Here is a 13,314-nt window from a genome sequence, read left to right as displayed (position 1 = left end):
AAACGGTTGTAAGTATTTCGTGCATAACGAGTAATGGATTTCCTTACGGATAGTTTTTCAAGGCTAACCGGAGAAGCAACTGAATTGTACATAAGTCTGAGTGCTACTTAAGATTGTACTTTTAAATTATTTGCTACACATTGCACACTGCTGCAAATCCTCTTTCTACATTTGAATTTTCACGAGACAAAATTAAAACTGTTTTAACATTTATAAATCATTTTACTTTGGAGTATCCAAATTCTTCAGTCAAAAGTCATCCGAACCCTGAACAGTTCTAAAATACTGACTCATAATTGTTTTACAATTTGGATGCGAACAAATCTCTTTGAACTGCCTCACTAGTCTATTTGCTCTATTGCCATCTAACCAATTATTTTCAACTAATTTATTTAAAAGAAACTCTATGCGATTCAATCCAACATCACACCCTGCAGAAACATTGAGATCCAAACACGAAAGACCTAACTAACTAAACTAACTCTATGGCTTATGGAACCCGGAGGTTCAATGCCGCGTTCACAAAAGCTCTCCACTGACTTCTATCCTTAGCTAACTGCATCCAGTTTCTACTTTGTATTCCAATCTCTGCGAGATCCATCTTAATATTGTCCTCCCATCTGCGCCTAGGTCTTCCTAATGGTCGTTTTCCGATTGGTCTTCCTGTCAAGACTTTGAAAGCGTTTCTACTTTCTTCCATTCTAGCTACATGACCCGCCCACCTAAGCCTCTTAGACTTCACGACCCTAACAATGTTGGGTAAAGCATATAAATTATGTAGTTCCTCGTTATGAAGTTTCCGCCATTCCCCATTCCAGTTCCTCTTGGGTCCGAATATTCGTCTCAGGATCTTGTTCTCAAACACTTTCAGTCTATGTTCCTCCCTCAGAGTAAGTGACCATGTTTCGCAGCCATACAAAACAACAGGCATGATTACCTTTTTGTATATTTTAAGCTTCAAATTTCTCGACAGAATCCGCGACGACAAGAGATTTTGAACCGAATAGTAACACGAATTCCCTGCTTTTAGTCGACATTTAGTTTCTCCGTGAATATGATTTTCCTCTGTTAATATTGATCCTAGGTATTTGAAACTATCCACTTTATCAAAAGTATTATTTAATATTTTAAGGCATCCATAATTTGCTGTATTTCGGTCCCGACGCACTTCCATGTATTTAGTTTTCTCTGCATTTACTTCTAAACCCATGTCCCTGCAAGCGTTTAATAAGATCTCTGCATTTCTTTCTACTGTTCTCCTATCATCACCTATTAAATTTACGTCATCAGCATATGCCATAACCTGGTAAATACTGTTCAATTCTAGGCCCTGGTTGCTACCTTTGATTTTCCTTATAGCGTATTCCAGAACGAGGTTTAATAATAATGGTGACAACGCATCTCCTTGTTTCAGGCCATTTTCGACGTGAAAGCTCGTGTATAAAAATTTTCCTACCCGGACTTTACTTTGGGATTCATTTAAACATATCTTAATTAATCTAATTAGCTTTCTCGGTATTCCAAGTTCTGTAAGAACGTTGTATAATGTTTCTCTCCTAACCGAGTCGTACGCCTTTCTAAAATCAATAAATAGCTGATGCACCGGGGTATTGTATTCCCACTTTTTTTCAAGTATTTGACGAATGGTAAATATTTGGTCGATAGTTGATCGATTCCGTCTAAATCCGCATTGATAATCTCCAATAATTTCATCTGCGTATGGGGTCAGTCTTGCTAATTGACAATCATTATCTCAAAAGAAAAAAAATGACTACGCTTCCGTACCCTAATAAGAAAAACATGAGAAAATATCGAATTTAATAGACTGTAAATATTGATGGAGATCCTTCTTGATTATTGATCGAACTTCACTCGAACAACTTAGATCATTGAGAACGATTAATATCGAAAATACCTAGAAATGAACAAATGGTAAATCATATAATTTAGTAAGTTTAATTAGGGATGAGCAAAACCGATTTCTTTTTTAAAGAATGGAAAAAAGAAATTTCTATTTCCTCCCAAACCGTTTCAATTTTTCATCGAAACTGTTTTCTTTTGTTTTTTTAAAAAAAATGAGTTGTGGAATTTTATTGAAACCAATGTGATTTTCGCCGAAGTCGCTATCTGTTCTTAACTTTCGACAGAAAACCGATTCTGTTTTTAAACCAAAAACCTAAAAAGTAGTTTTTATGTCCACAGTAGTTTCTATATTTTTTCATATTTCTGGTGTTTTTTTGATTGTTGTATATATATATATATATATATATATATATATATATATATATATATATATATATATATATATATATATATATATATATATATATATATATATATGTGTGTGTGTGTGTGTGTGTGTGTGTGTGTGTGTGTGTGTGTGTGTGAGAGAGAGAGAGAGAGTGTGTGTGTCTGTTCAGATTGTTATAACATAAGCATAAGCATAAAAAAGTATCAAATGAAATTTTTCATGTTCACCACTAACCTATGAAATATTCTTACATAATTCAAGGAAACTATTAGTACAGTACTTTTAGACATATATTGAAGCTTAATGCAAATGTGCGCATCTGAAATCAATGGTTTAATTGATACGCATATAAATCCACCTATCAAATTAAAAGCAATTGAAGTTGATTTGTTTAATACTGAGTAGTTTTTTTTTTTTTTAATTTTCCTAACTTGAATCCTTAATAAATAATTCTGGAGGTTTTGCTCATGCTGTGTACGAATTTGCAGAAGAAGTTGACTTTCGCATAGCCGAAACAAGTATTAAGAGAAGCAATTCAAATTGTGGTAGTACTGAACCAATATAATGTCAAATGCTTTTTCGATGTTAATTTTGCAATACGGGTCAGGTTATCGCTAGAAATCAAAATATTTTTATTACTTCATAGCAGCCTTTTTAACTGATGGTGTTTATGAATCTTTAATTTTATTTTTAAATAAGGCATACATGTCCACTAGATAATATTTCATAATAGAATTTTCAAGAAAAGAAATTAGAAGGTACCTGACAGGGTTCTAAGTTTGAGAAAGAGAAATTGAAAAATTAAGTCAAAATGATTCCCCTAGTTTTAAAGGCACAACGTGCAAAGCTATTAGGTAACAAAATTCAATAAAATCTCTCTGGATTAACGAAAGTTTCAGACCATACACGTAAAGACAAAGGTAACAAACAATGTTGCCAGGATGGTGCGTATCAATTTTTTATGTAATAAGGTCAGGGAACTTATTTTTACGTAGTAAGAAAATATTATACAATTTCTGTGGTATTCATGTATTTTTTCTTCCGATTTCCGGGCCTGGTAAAGGTATATTAATATTCCTTTATTAAATTCTTGTTCCAATAATAAAGTTTAATTTTACGTTATATGAATGTTCATGTCACCATCAGTAAGACTTTGATCTGTATTCCTCATGCTCTCTGTGTGTGGTTTACTTTCTAACGTGGTGGAGTACATAGTTATATAATCAATTTTGTAATTCAGACAGGACTCTATATACAACTTTACTAATTGCACCAAACAGTCTAATCTAAATCAATCAACTATTCACAAGCTATTTGCATGTAATTTAGTATCAAATCATAAAAGCAAATCGTTTTCAGTTAAAAACAGCATGATTTATATTTAATGTTATTTTGATTTTATGTTCATATTTTCTAAGATTAATAAAGTTGCTATTATTTCTAAAAGTTGTACAAAATTACATGTGTACGATGTTATTCTTTTCTTTAAGAAAAATATTTATTCTTCCAGATTACTAAAGGATTCGTTCCAGTTTGAGAATTGTTTCTCCGTATCAACAAATTCTTGAATTATGATTTTCTTCACATGGTTTTGTTTCAAACAATATATAAAAATGCTAAAAGCAATAATATTTTTCTGAAAAATGTGTAAATGAATTTTTAACATTACATCGTCCTACTTAGTGTATATAAACGCATCTACGATACTTTTATTTTATACAGCTTTGGATGTAAAAGTTGTACAAAATATTTTTATACTCAGAACATTTATGTTCTGAATTTTTAAATGAAATTACTACTTATATATTTTTTAATCTTATTTTTTGGATGAAGGTTTTAATGTAATAATGAAGTCAATTTATATGTCCCGTCTATGTATTGTTATATTATTACATTTTTAGAATGATGTAAATATTTGTGTTGTTAACAAATGTAATCATGTATATATGAGTATGTATGATGTATGTTGAATATAAAAACAAAATTTATATTTTTTATAATCACTTTTAATCAAATAAATATTTTATTAAAAGTGTATTACTTCTGATATAGATAATTCTGTTTTACACTATGAAAGTCTCCATCTGGTAATATTACATCTGTAAATATTACTGTTATAATTCACAGGACAACTATTTACCAATTGGGAGCTCAGAAATAGCGTCCTTCTTTTATTTTGAAAATTAAAAGTGTGTAAGGAGATATGGCATAACTCTTATCTGTGATCACACAAGAACTGCGGAGCTCAATTTTCTTTGTGTTAAGGGTGTTCACTACAGCAAAATTTAACTACCGCTAATTTTAGAGTTTTCTTGTAATATCTTCAAAACAAAAATATTTGAAAAGCAAAAACGTAGTTAACTAGACAATACGATTTTGCATGTAATACCGTTATCACAACTCATCTATCTGCATTCGATTTGGAACTGTAGATAGATTTACCATTTTTTGCGGGTTCTGTAAATAGCGGCATACAAAAAGCAGATAGGTGATTCGTGGTAAAGGTATCGCATGCAAAATCGTATTGTCTCTTTCACTACGTTTCTGCTTTTTGAAAATTTTTGTTTTGAAGTTATCACAGAAAAACTCTGAAATTACGGATAGTTTAATTTCGCTGTAGTGAAGACCCCTAAGAGCAGAATACGACGATTACATTGCTGTTTTGCTTTCTAGATGCAAGAACTAGCATTTGAAATGGACCAGAAACAATAGTGAAATGCTTTGATGGCAGTTTAAGTTTCCTTTGTGTGTTCTATTTTTAAAATCATATCCATCTTTAGAAAGCATAAATAAATAATGGTATTCCCTATCAGGTCAGGCCTCTCTACTGATCTAGTCGTTAGAGCGTGCACTTTTTGTGCACGGGTCCCGAGTTCGATTCTCAGTAGGGGAGCTTTAAAATTTCTGCCTATTACATGATTCAGGTTCCACCTTAAACTGTAGACCCATATCAATGCTGAAGAGGGACACAATTTTAAGTATTAGCTCCTCCGTGGCTAAGCGGTTAGCGTACGCGCCTTTGGCGTGGGAGACCCGCGTTCGATTCCCGGCGGAAGCTCATGTGGTTTGGATTCCACGTTAATCAATAGGTCCACGTCTCATATAGACTCGCTGCTGAAAGGGACGCTAAACTAAAATCAACTCAACTCAACAATTTTAAGTATCAACAGCAACAATCCTCCATCACTTCGAACTTGCCTCTTGACTTTATTTCCGCCAGGACTAGTTTAATTAAATTTTCTTGGTGTTTTCTCCAGATTACATATGTCAATCAAGGGTAAGATGAGTATTTCTAGGTATACAGATGAACTGTAATAGTGGAGAAAGAAGCATTTACAAGGGGCTGCTGGAAAAGTCTTAGCCAACCCAGAAGGAGTGCAAGTTGAATGATGAATTTTAGTTAGTGCACACACACTCCCTCCCCCAAAAGCTCAATACACCTCCTTGCACGATGCTCCAATTTTCGCAGAACAGTTAAAAAAATCTGAAGATTGTCCCGTAGTTCTAACCACTCATCAGATCCAAAATGGCGTCCTTTTAAGTGTTATTGTGTTGGAGGAATAAGAAATAGTCTGACAAAGCTACATCTGGGAAATAAGGGGAAATATCTAGACCATTGAAACTCTACAGGGTGTCCGAAAAGTCCTTCCCTGATTACAGAAATTGATAACTCAGGCTAGAAATAAGATAGAAATATGAAACTGGTGTTGAATTGTTTACAAACTATAAAAGTTTTTGTCTGTGTTAGGTTTGTTCTGTTTTGTCAAGTCTCAATTTTTTTGTTTTAGGTTTGTAGTACGTAAGTAAGAAGCCCAAGAAGCCATGCCAACCAACCAGGAGAAGGCACAGTGTGTCCTGTGGTACCATGAGACACGATCACCAACCACAGTGCAGAGACAGTTCCAGACAACATTTGGGAGGAGTCCACCTGATGTCAAGAGCATTAAAGCCTGGTATGAGAAGTTCAAGAACACAGGGTCGGTTGCTGACCTTCCGAGGTCTGGTCGACCAAGAACCTCAGCAGACACGGTGGAGGCTGTGCGGCAGTCTTTTCTGAGAAGTCCTAAGAAATCGGTGCGCAGGGCCTCACGTGAATTACAGATGCCAAAAAGCTCTATCCATGACATTTTACACAAACGTTTATTGTTTCGTGCTTACAAAGTGCAACTCGTTCAGGCCTTGTTGCCCGACGACGGTACACGTCGATATGACTTTGCGGTCGAAATGCTATCACGTATTGAGGACGATAATGGTTATCTCAGACGAATTGCCTTTTCCGACGAAGCGACATTCTTTGTCAGTGGAGTAGTGAATCGCCATAATGTACGCATTTGGGGTTCAGAACCCCCCAGGGAGGTCAGGGAGTTCACCAGAGGCAGTCCAAAGGTGAATGTTTGGTGCGCGTTATTGCACGATCGAATTATCGGGCCATTCTTCTTCGCTGAGGATACCATCACATCTGCAGTGTACCTGGATATGTTGCAGCTGTATGCTGTTCCTCAGCTGCTTCAGTATCGCCCATATGTCGTTTTTCAGCAAGACGGTGCACCACCTCATTGGGGTTTGGACGTCCGTGCCTATCTCGATAGGACATTTCCTGGGCGATGGATTGGTCGTGATGGACCAACAGCTTGGCCTCCACGCTCTCCTGACATAAACCCATTAGACTTCTTTTTATGGGGTTATGTCAAGGATGAGATCTACCGAACACGTGTACCAGATCTTGAAACCCTGCAGCAACGAATAACCACAGTCGTTGCATCGATCCCTCCAGTGATGTTGGCTAATGTGTGGATGGAAATTGAATATCGTCTAGATGTGCTACGTGCTACCAAGGGTGCTCATGTGGAAGTGTACTAATGTGACCAAAACTTTTATAGTTTGTAAACAATTCAACACCAGTTTCATATTTCTATCTTATTTCTAGCCTGAGTTTCTGTAATCAGGGAAGGACTTCTCGGACACCCTGTAGATCATGCAATGTGAGTTGTTTGCAGTGATCGATGGGCAGAAAACATTGTCATGAAGGAACAGAATTCCTTTTCTTAATTTTTCTCGGTGTTGCACTTTCAATTTGTCTTTCAGTTTTGTGAATAATGCAAAGTAATACTCCACATTGAATATCTGATCTTTGGGCAGGTAGTCTGTGAGTACGACTCCATTCTTATCCCGGAAGAATGTTGGAAACACTTTCCCAGTCGACTTCTGTTTCTTGAACCTTTTAGGGCGAGAGGAACCTGAGTGCCCCCACTCCACGGACAGTTGTTTCCTTTCAGGATCGTGGTGGTAGAACCACGTTTCGTCAATGATTACTATTCGTAAAAGAAATTGATGGGATTGGGATATGACTTCGCTTGATACTCTTACTCTTTCACATTTTTGATCTACTGACAGATTTTTAGGAATCTTTTTTTGCAGAGAAGTTGCTCATGCCCAAGTCGTCATGAATTATGCTACTGACGCGTTTCTGAGGAATCCGCACAATCCTTGGCACACGTTTTGTTGAGATTCTGCTACTTTCAAGAATAATGTCATGAATTACATCCACGATTTGTAGAACTGTGATCTTTGATCTTCTACACGTGGGGTATCATCTATTGAGAAATCACCCTTAAACTGTGCTATCCTCTCCTTCACCACTGCATATGGCGGAAAAGAGTTCCATACTATTTCACTGGTGTCTTTATGAATGGTGTCCACTGGTGTCCTCATGATGAAACAAAAATTTGGTGACAGCTCTAATCTCGATGTTTTAAAATCCGCTGCTTGTAAACACATGATCACTTCAGGGACCTGAAAAATATAAGAATTTCGTTATTAATATGAAAATTTGTATATGTGCATGCAGAGATATGTTCTCTTAAAACTGTACAATTTTATCATTCCAGCTGTACAATGTCTAAGTTGGGCTACGAATTTTTCAGCAGCATTTTGTATTTTATTTTTCAGATACAAAAAGTTAGTTTTCGAGCATGATTTGAGGGTATCTCAGCAGGTATGAAATTGTTATTTTATGAACACTTGATTATGTAATATTGGTATCTTTATCAATATTTATTTATACATCTGTATCCAAAGTAACTACAAGAAAAGTCAAGTCGCAAACTATATCCTTGAAATTTTAGTGGAATGAAAATGAGACGTTTAAACCAATTGGTAGCTAGAGTTTTGTAGAAAAAATGTATAATTTATACAGAAGTAATATTTTCAATCGAAGCCGTGCCGTGAAGATATGTGTATATATATTTAGGTTATTGGAGAACAAAAACACATTTGCTTTACTTCGTGGCCAACTTCCTTGATGAGAGTGGGATGGTTGTCGTAAACGATGGTTGCTCTACTCATTTTACAATCCCTTGGACATTTTCGTATATTGACACATGCAGTATGGTCCTTCTTGACTCATTAACACAGTTCATTTACTTCAGGTCTGGCAATTGCCAATCGGAATTATATTTCACGCTTTAACTTAAAGCACGCTGATTGGCAAACATTTCGACAGCTCAGAGCGTTTCATCCTTCTGATAAATTCTGTGTAGCCGATTGTATAGATCTACCTGAACAAATTGTTGCAGATGCTGTCTATGGCTTCACCCAAGAATGCAGAGTCATAATGTACATTGAAAGAGCTGTGTTTCTGAGGTCTTTATATAGCCACGTCGTCGAGTTCATATCAAACTTTCTGGAACATTAACGTGGACACTGCACTACGAGTATTCGTAATCTTAAGTGCTCCAATCTCCACGGTCTGAATTTGCTTCGTGCATATGGGGAGCTGATCGTATTCTTCTATTAAGATGATACTGTATTTTAATCTGGCTCAAGTTAAAGTACGGTTGTTTGTATGCTTATTCGTCTGCTCGTTCCTCTCTGCTGAAGTAACTTAACACTGTTCATCATCTGAAAATTCGGATAGCTATTGGCACTTTCCGCACTATTCCTGTTAAACAAATGAACCAGCGTTAGCTTATCGGTTAAACTATCCCCGGAATTACCATACATTGTAATATTAACCACCTTTGCTGCTTTCCTTCGGGCGGCGGCCACTTTTACGACGGGTATGTAGCACGTGTTTGATCTAGATCAAGTGGTACTTATTAGTTTACAAGTTTCTCATGGCGGACAAATTTATTTGGCCATCTCTATGCCTTTTGTCTCTTCTATTATGTTATTGAATCGGTTAAGGTTTTAGCTTCGGCTGGCATTAACACCAAAGGAGACAAAAGTTCTCAGGAACCCTACCCGCGATTACAATATGTTTTATACGCAAGGTTTCAAAGATGAGAATTCTGTTGGTTGTGTCTTCGTCATAGGACAGCTTAGAACTTACGTTAGTCTGCACCATCTGTGAACTAACAGCAGTTAAGCTTGCCCTCAACTATGTGCTTGAGCCTGTTTATCTGCATCGATTTGCAAAGCATGGTTGGAAGACTTCAGAATTTCTCTAGTAAACCCGCTCTCGTACTATTCTAGTGAGATGAGATCAACGATAGCGACAGGGCTACGTCATCGTTGTCTGCTGGGGGCCGGGACATTCCCACATTCGGAGAAAAGCGTACCGATACAGCAGCGGAAACATCTCATTGGCAGATGTTGCACTGGAGCACTCGCGTCCATTTTCCAACCTCTATATCAACGGATGCACTCTCACTGGCAAGCGGATTTGAATCAGACCAACGAGAATAAGCTGCATACATTAAAATATATTTTAGGCAATTGGCAGGTGTCGTTACGTACTAGTCGCAGAGATAACGAGATAGGGGGACAGATACATATCGAACACTCTAATATCAAGCATTCCTATTTAATCTGTGACGTCAACTGTCTGTAGCGTGAAGGCTGCATCATCCCTTTGAATATACGTTACATTCTTATAGAATATCTGGTTTACTAAGATCTCAGGAAAAGTTTAGAACTGCCTAAAAACCTTAATCAGATTTTGGGGATAGTATGATATTTAGAGACCGAGTTCTTTCCTTTTTTCTGCATTAGAATAGAGTCCTTACTTCTGTGGGTCTTTTCAATTTTATTTTGTTTAAGTTAATACTATTTTTTAGTTATATTTCCTTCATTTTTCCTTTCTGTTACTTTCTTAGCTTTATGACCCCTAACTATTTTAATAAAATTAAAAATATTCTTGATATATTTTTTTAATTTTTCAAGCGACGAAAGTAGAAAAGAAAGTATGGTGATTGTGAGAAGATCTAATTCGAGATTACAACACATTTACATGTTTCACGGCTCATAGATGCCAAAAAAGATTATTTTTTATCTGCCTATCCGTTCGTTCTGATGTATACTCACCTAGAGGCCATAATGTTCATTGTATCTCAACCAAATTTTAAACTTAAGGCTTTTATGTGATACTTCAGGGAGAGTGGTTCGGATTGACTTCCTACACTTTTAGAATAAGAGTGTATGTAAAAAATTGTGACTTTTTTCAAAAACAGCTCTAACAATTTTGTTTATATTTCGTAAATAAAATTTTCAATAATAACCCTATATTGTAGTATAAGCCACTTCTCTGAGAAAAATTGAGAGCGGGTAGATTACTCTTGGAGTGAGGTTTTTGGGTGATTTTCTCAAAAATCACTCACGGGAGATTTTGTTCATATTTCATAAGTAAATATTTCATTAATAACGTGACAATATGGTATTGTGGACTATGAAGGACACAAATAACCTTGGAACTGACATCCTCATTAAAGCTCCCAATTCTTCAAGTCATTGCCGTCCGATTCCTCTATCTTCTTTTATTCCTATCTTTTGGTCTCCTCTTCCTCTCTTCTACTTTTGGTTGGCTTTGTCTTTTTCTACTTTGCCACGGCTTATTCTTCTTCTTTACTATTACAAACCATCAATAACTTGTAGTCGGACCTCTTCTTTGAACATATCTTTACCTTTTTCCTCCTTCCAGCTGTCAGTAGCAGAGCCTTTTATTTGTCGATATCCGCATTCACATCCTGTAACTCTTCCTGTAAATGTATCGTATAATTTTTTCCGTGACTAATACAACGTGACGACCTTTCACTTATTCCAAAGATTCAAAAGATGTTCATTTGTGTGAGGTGTTTGATATTAATCTTCCTCCAACACGAATTGGATCTCCAAGACGTTCTTTGCACCTTTCATAACATGTTGAACTCTTGTTACTGTCCATATGCTTGATGCTCTTCTGCTCTTGTTTGACGTTACGAACTTGAGCAAAATTGTTTTCTACTGGATAACGGAGGAATCGCTTGCCCCAAATTGGACACTTACTCTTTGGGGTGAACTTTCTTATATCTCTTTCATGTCCAAGTGGGTAGTGCCTAATTGGAAACAGGTACCACACTCCTTTATTTATTCGATTTTTTTGAAATCATAGGACATATCATAATTAGTGCACAGACATTGTTTAGATCTTTATAAGGGTTTGGTCTTATCACCGACAAAAAAGTTTCCTATTTTCTATCTTATGGCAGGACCGTTGATATGCACATTTGTTGAAAACGTTGCAAATATGCCTGTACATTATCAACTTCAGCATCGAAAGGTTCTATTTAAAATAGTAAAGAGAGAGAAACCATATTACGTGTTCTATTACTTCTTCACTTCTTCTGAGTATCTGAAAGCGTGAATTCACATTTACACTGTGCCAAGTACAGGTTGGCCCAAAAGTAGGTATACAGTGTATTGCTCTACGGGGCACAATCAAGTTTCATAAAGTGTTATGTTAGTTATAAATTAAGCAAATAATACAGTAGAAGAACACGCCCCAGCTCAATCCTGCTGTGATTTACTTTACTCGACTGTAGTCAGAGGTAATCTTAACATAATTCAATAACGTATTAACTTAAACCAATCGTGTGTCACATCAACCTACATATTTATTTAATATTCTTTACTATATGAACCTCTTTGCTCCAAATCTTCTTAAGAACTGATTCTTATAAATCAGTAATTCCCAACCCTGTTTACTTGCCGCCTCCTTTCCTGAACCCTGCACATTTCACGCCCTCTCCCTTCTTTTCGCTCGTTCATCTGATCCCTTTTGCGATTTCAGATTCAACAACATTGAATTCTCAAATTTTAAATAATAATAATATGACAATAATTCAATTGAGAGCACAGGAGGAGCCTGCAAACCGGATATCGTAATGTGTTACAATCCGACGAAATGTGGAGTAGATATGTCTAATGCTCTTCAGAGAAAGTAGTGTGTCACAAAAAGCCAATAGATGGGCCCTCGCTTTCTTCTTTATTTTGAATCTGGTTGCAGTGAATTCTTTTGTCATCTTCAGTCATAACACACAAAGGAAAAATGCAAGGATGCATTCCTTTCAATTCTCGGTTATTACATATTGTGTGGAAATGCAAGAAGAAGAATGTGTGATACACTATTGCCTACCACGGTAAAACATAGAATTGATTAGGTTTTTACCATTGATAACAGAGTAGTTCCAAGACCACCACAGCAACAAGGTGCAGATACTTGTGAAGGTATATGTGACTTCTGCCCATCTAGGAAGAACAGGAAGATGAAGTCTTATTGTATTCACGAGACGCTTAACAAGATTCGGCAAGTGTAAAGCGATGCTGCGATGAGTTGTTTCAGATGTTTTGAGTGGTATATGCGCTTCAAGAGCGGAAGAATATCACTGGAAGACAACGAACCCAACCCCGAAATGTTGAAACTATTCGGCAAGTTGTGGATGAGAATCGTCGGAGAACAATCCATAACATCGCTGCCGTCGTGGATGACAAGTCCTTCATGTCGAAGATCGTTACCAATGGTGAAACTTGAGTGTACTGGTACGCTCCTAAAACAAAGCAACAGTCTTCACAGTAGAAGATCCCGTCGTCTCCACGACTGAAAAAAAAAAAAAAACTAGACAGGTCCGCAGCTTAACTAAGTGCATGCTTATCGTCTTTTCCGACATTCGCGGCATTGTGCATCACGAATTTGTCCCTAGGAGCCAGACCGGTCAATAACGAGTTCTACTGCCACGTTTCGAGGCGTCTGAGGAAGGACATTTGGCGAAACCGACGGATCTGGGCGATCAAAAAGCGGGCAGCTCCAC

General features: G+C 36.7%; 1 protein-coding gene across 1 annotated transcript in view; it reads left to right on the top strand.

Moving 5' to 3' along the window:
- The window catches only part of LOC145692064 (uncharacterized), a 156,740-nt gene extending 152,463 nt beyond the window's left edge, over positions 1-4,277 (top strand). Inside the window, exon 10 of the mRNA XM_081767356.1 lies at positions 3,762-4,277. The gene's annotated coding sequence lies outside the window, so the exon portion shown is untranslated. The remainder of the gene's footprint in view (positions 1-3,761) is intronic.
- The last annotated feature ends 9,037 nt before the right edge of the window (positions 4,278-13,314 follow it).

Source organism: Thermobia domestica, chromosome 1 (assembly GCF_964235325.1).
Source record: "Thermobia domestica chromosome 1, izTheDome1.hap1.1, whole genome shotgun sequence".
Lineage (NCBI taxonomy): Eukaryota > Metazoa > Arthropoda > Insecta > Zygentoma > Lepismatidae > Thermobia > Thermobia domestica.
The sequence above is the reverse complement of the archived record's forward strand: the minus strand, read 5'-3'. Positions and strand labels throughout refer to the sequence as shown.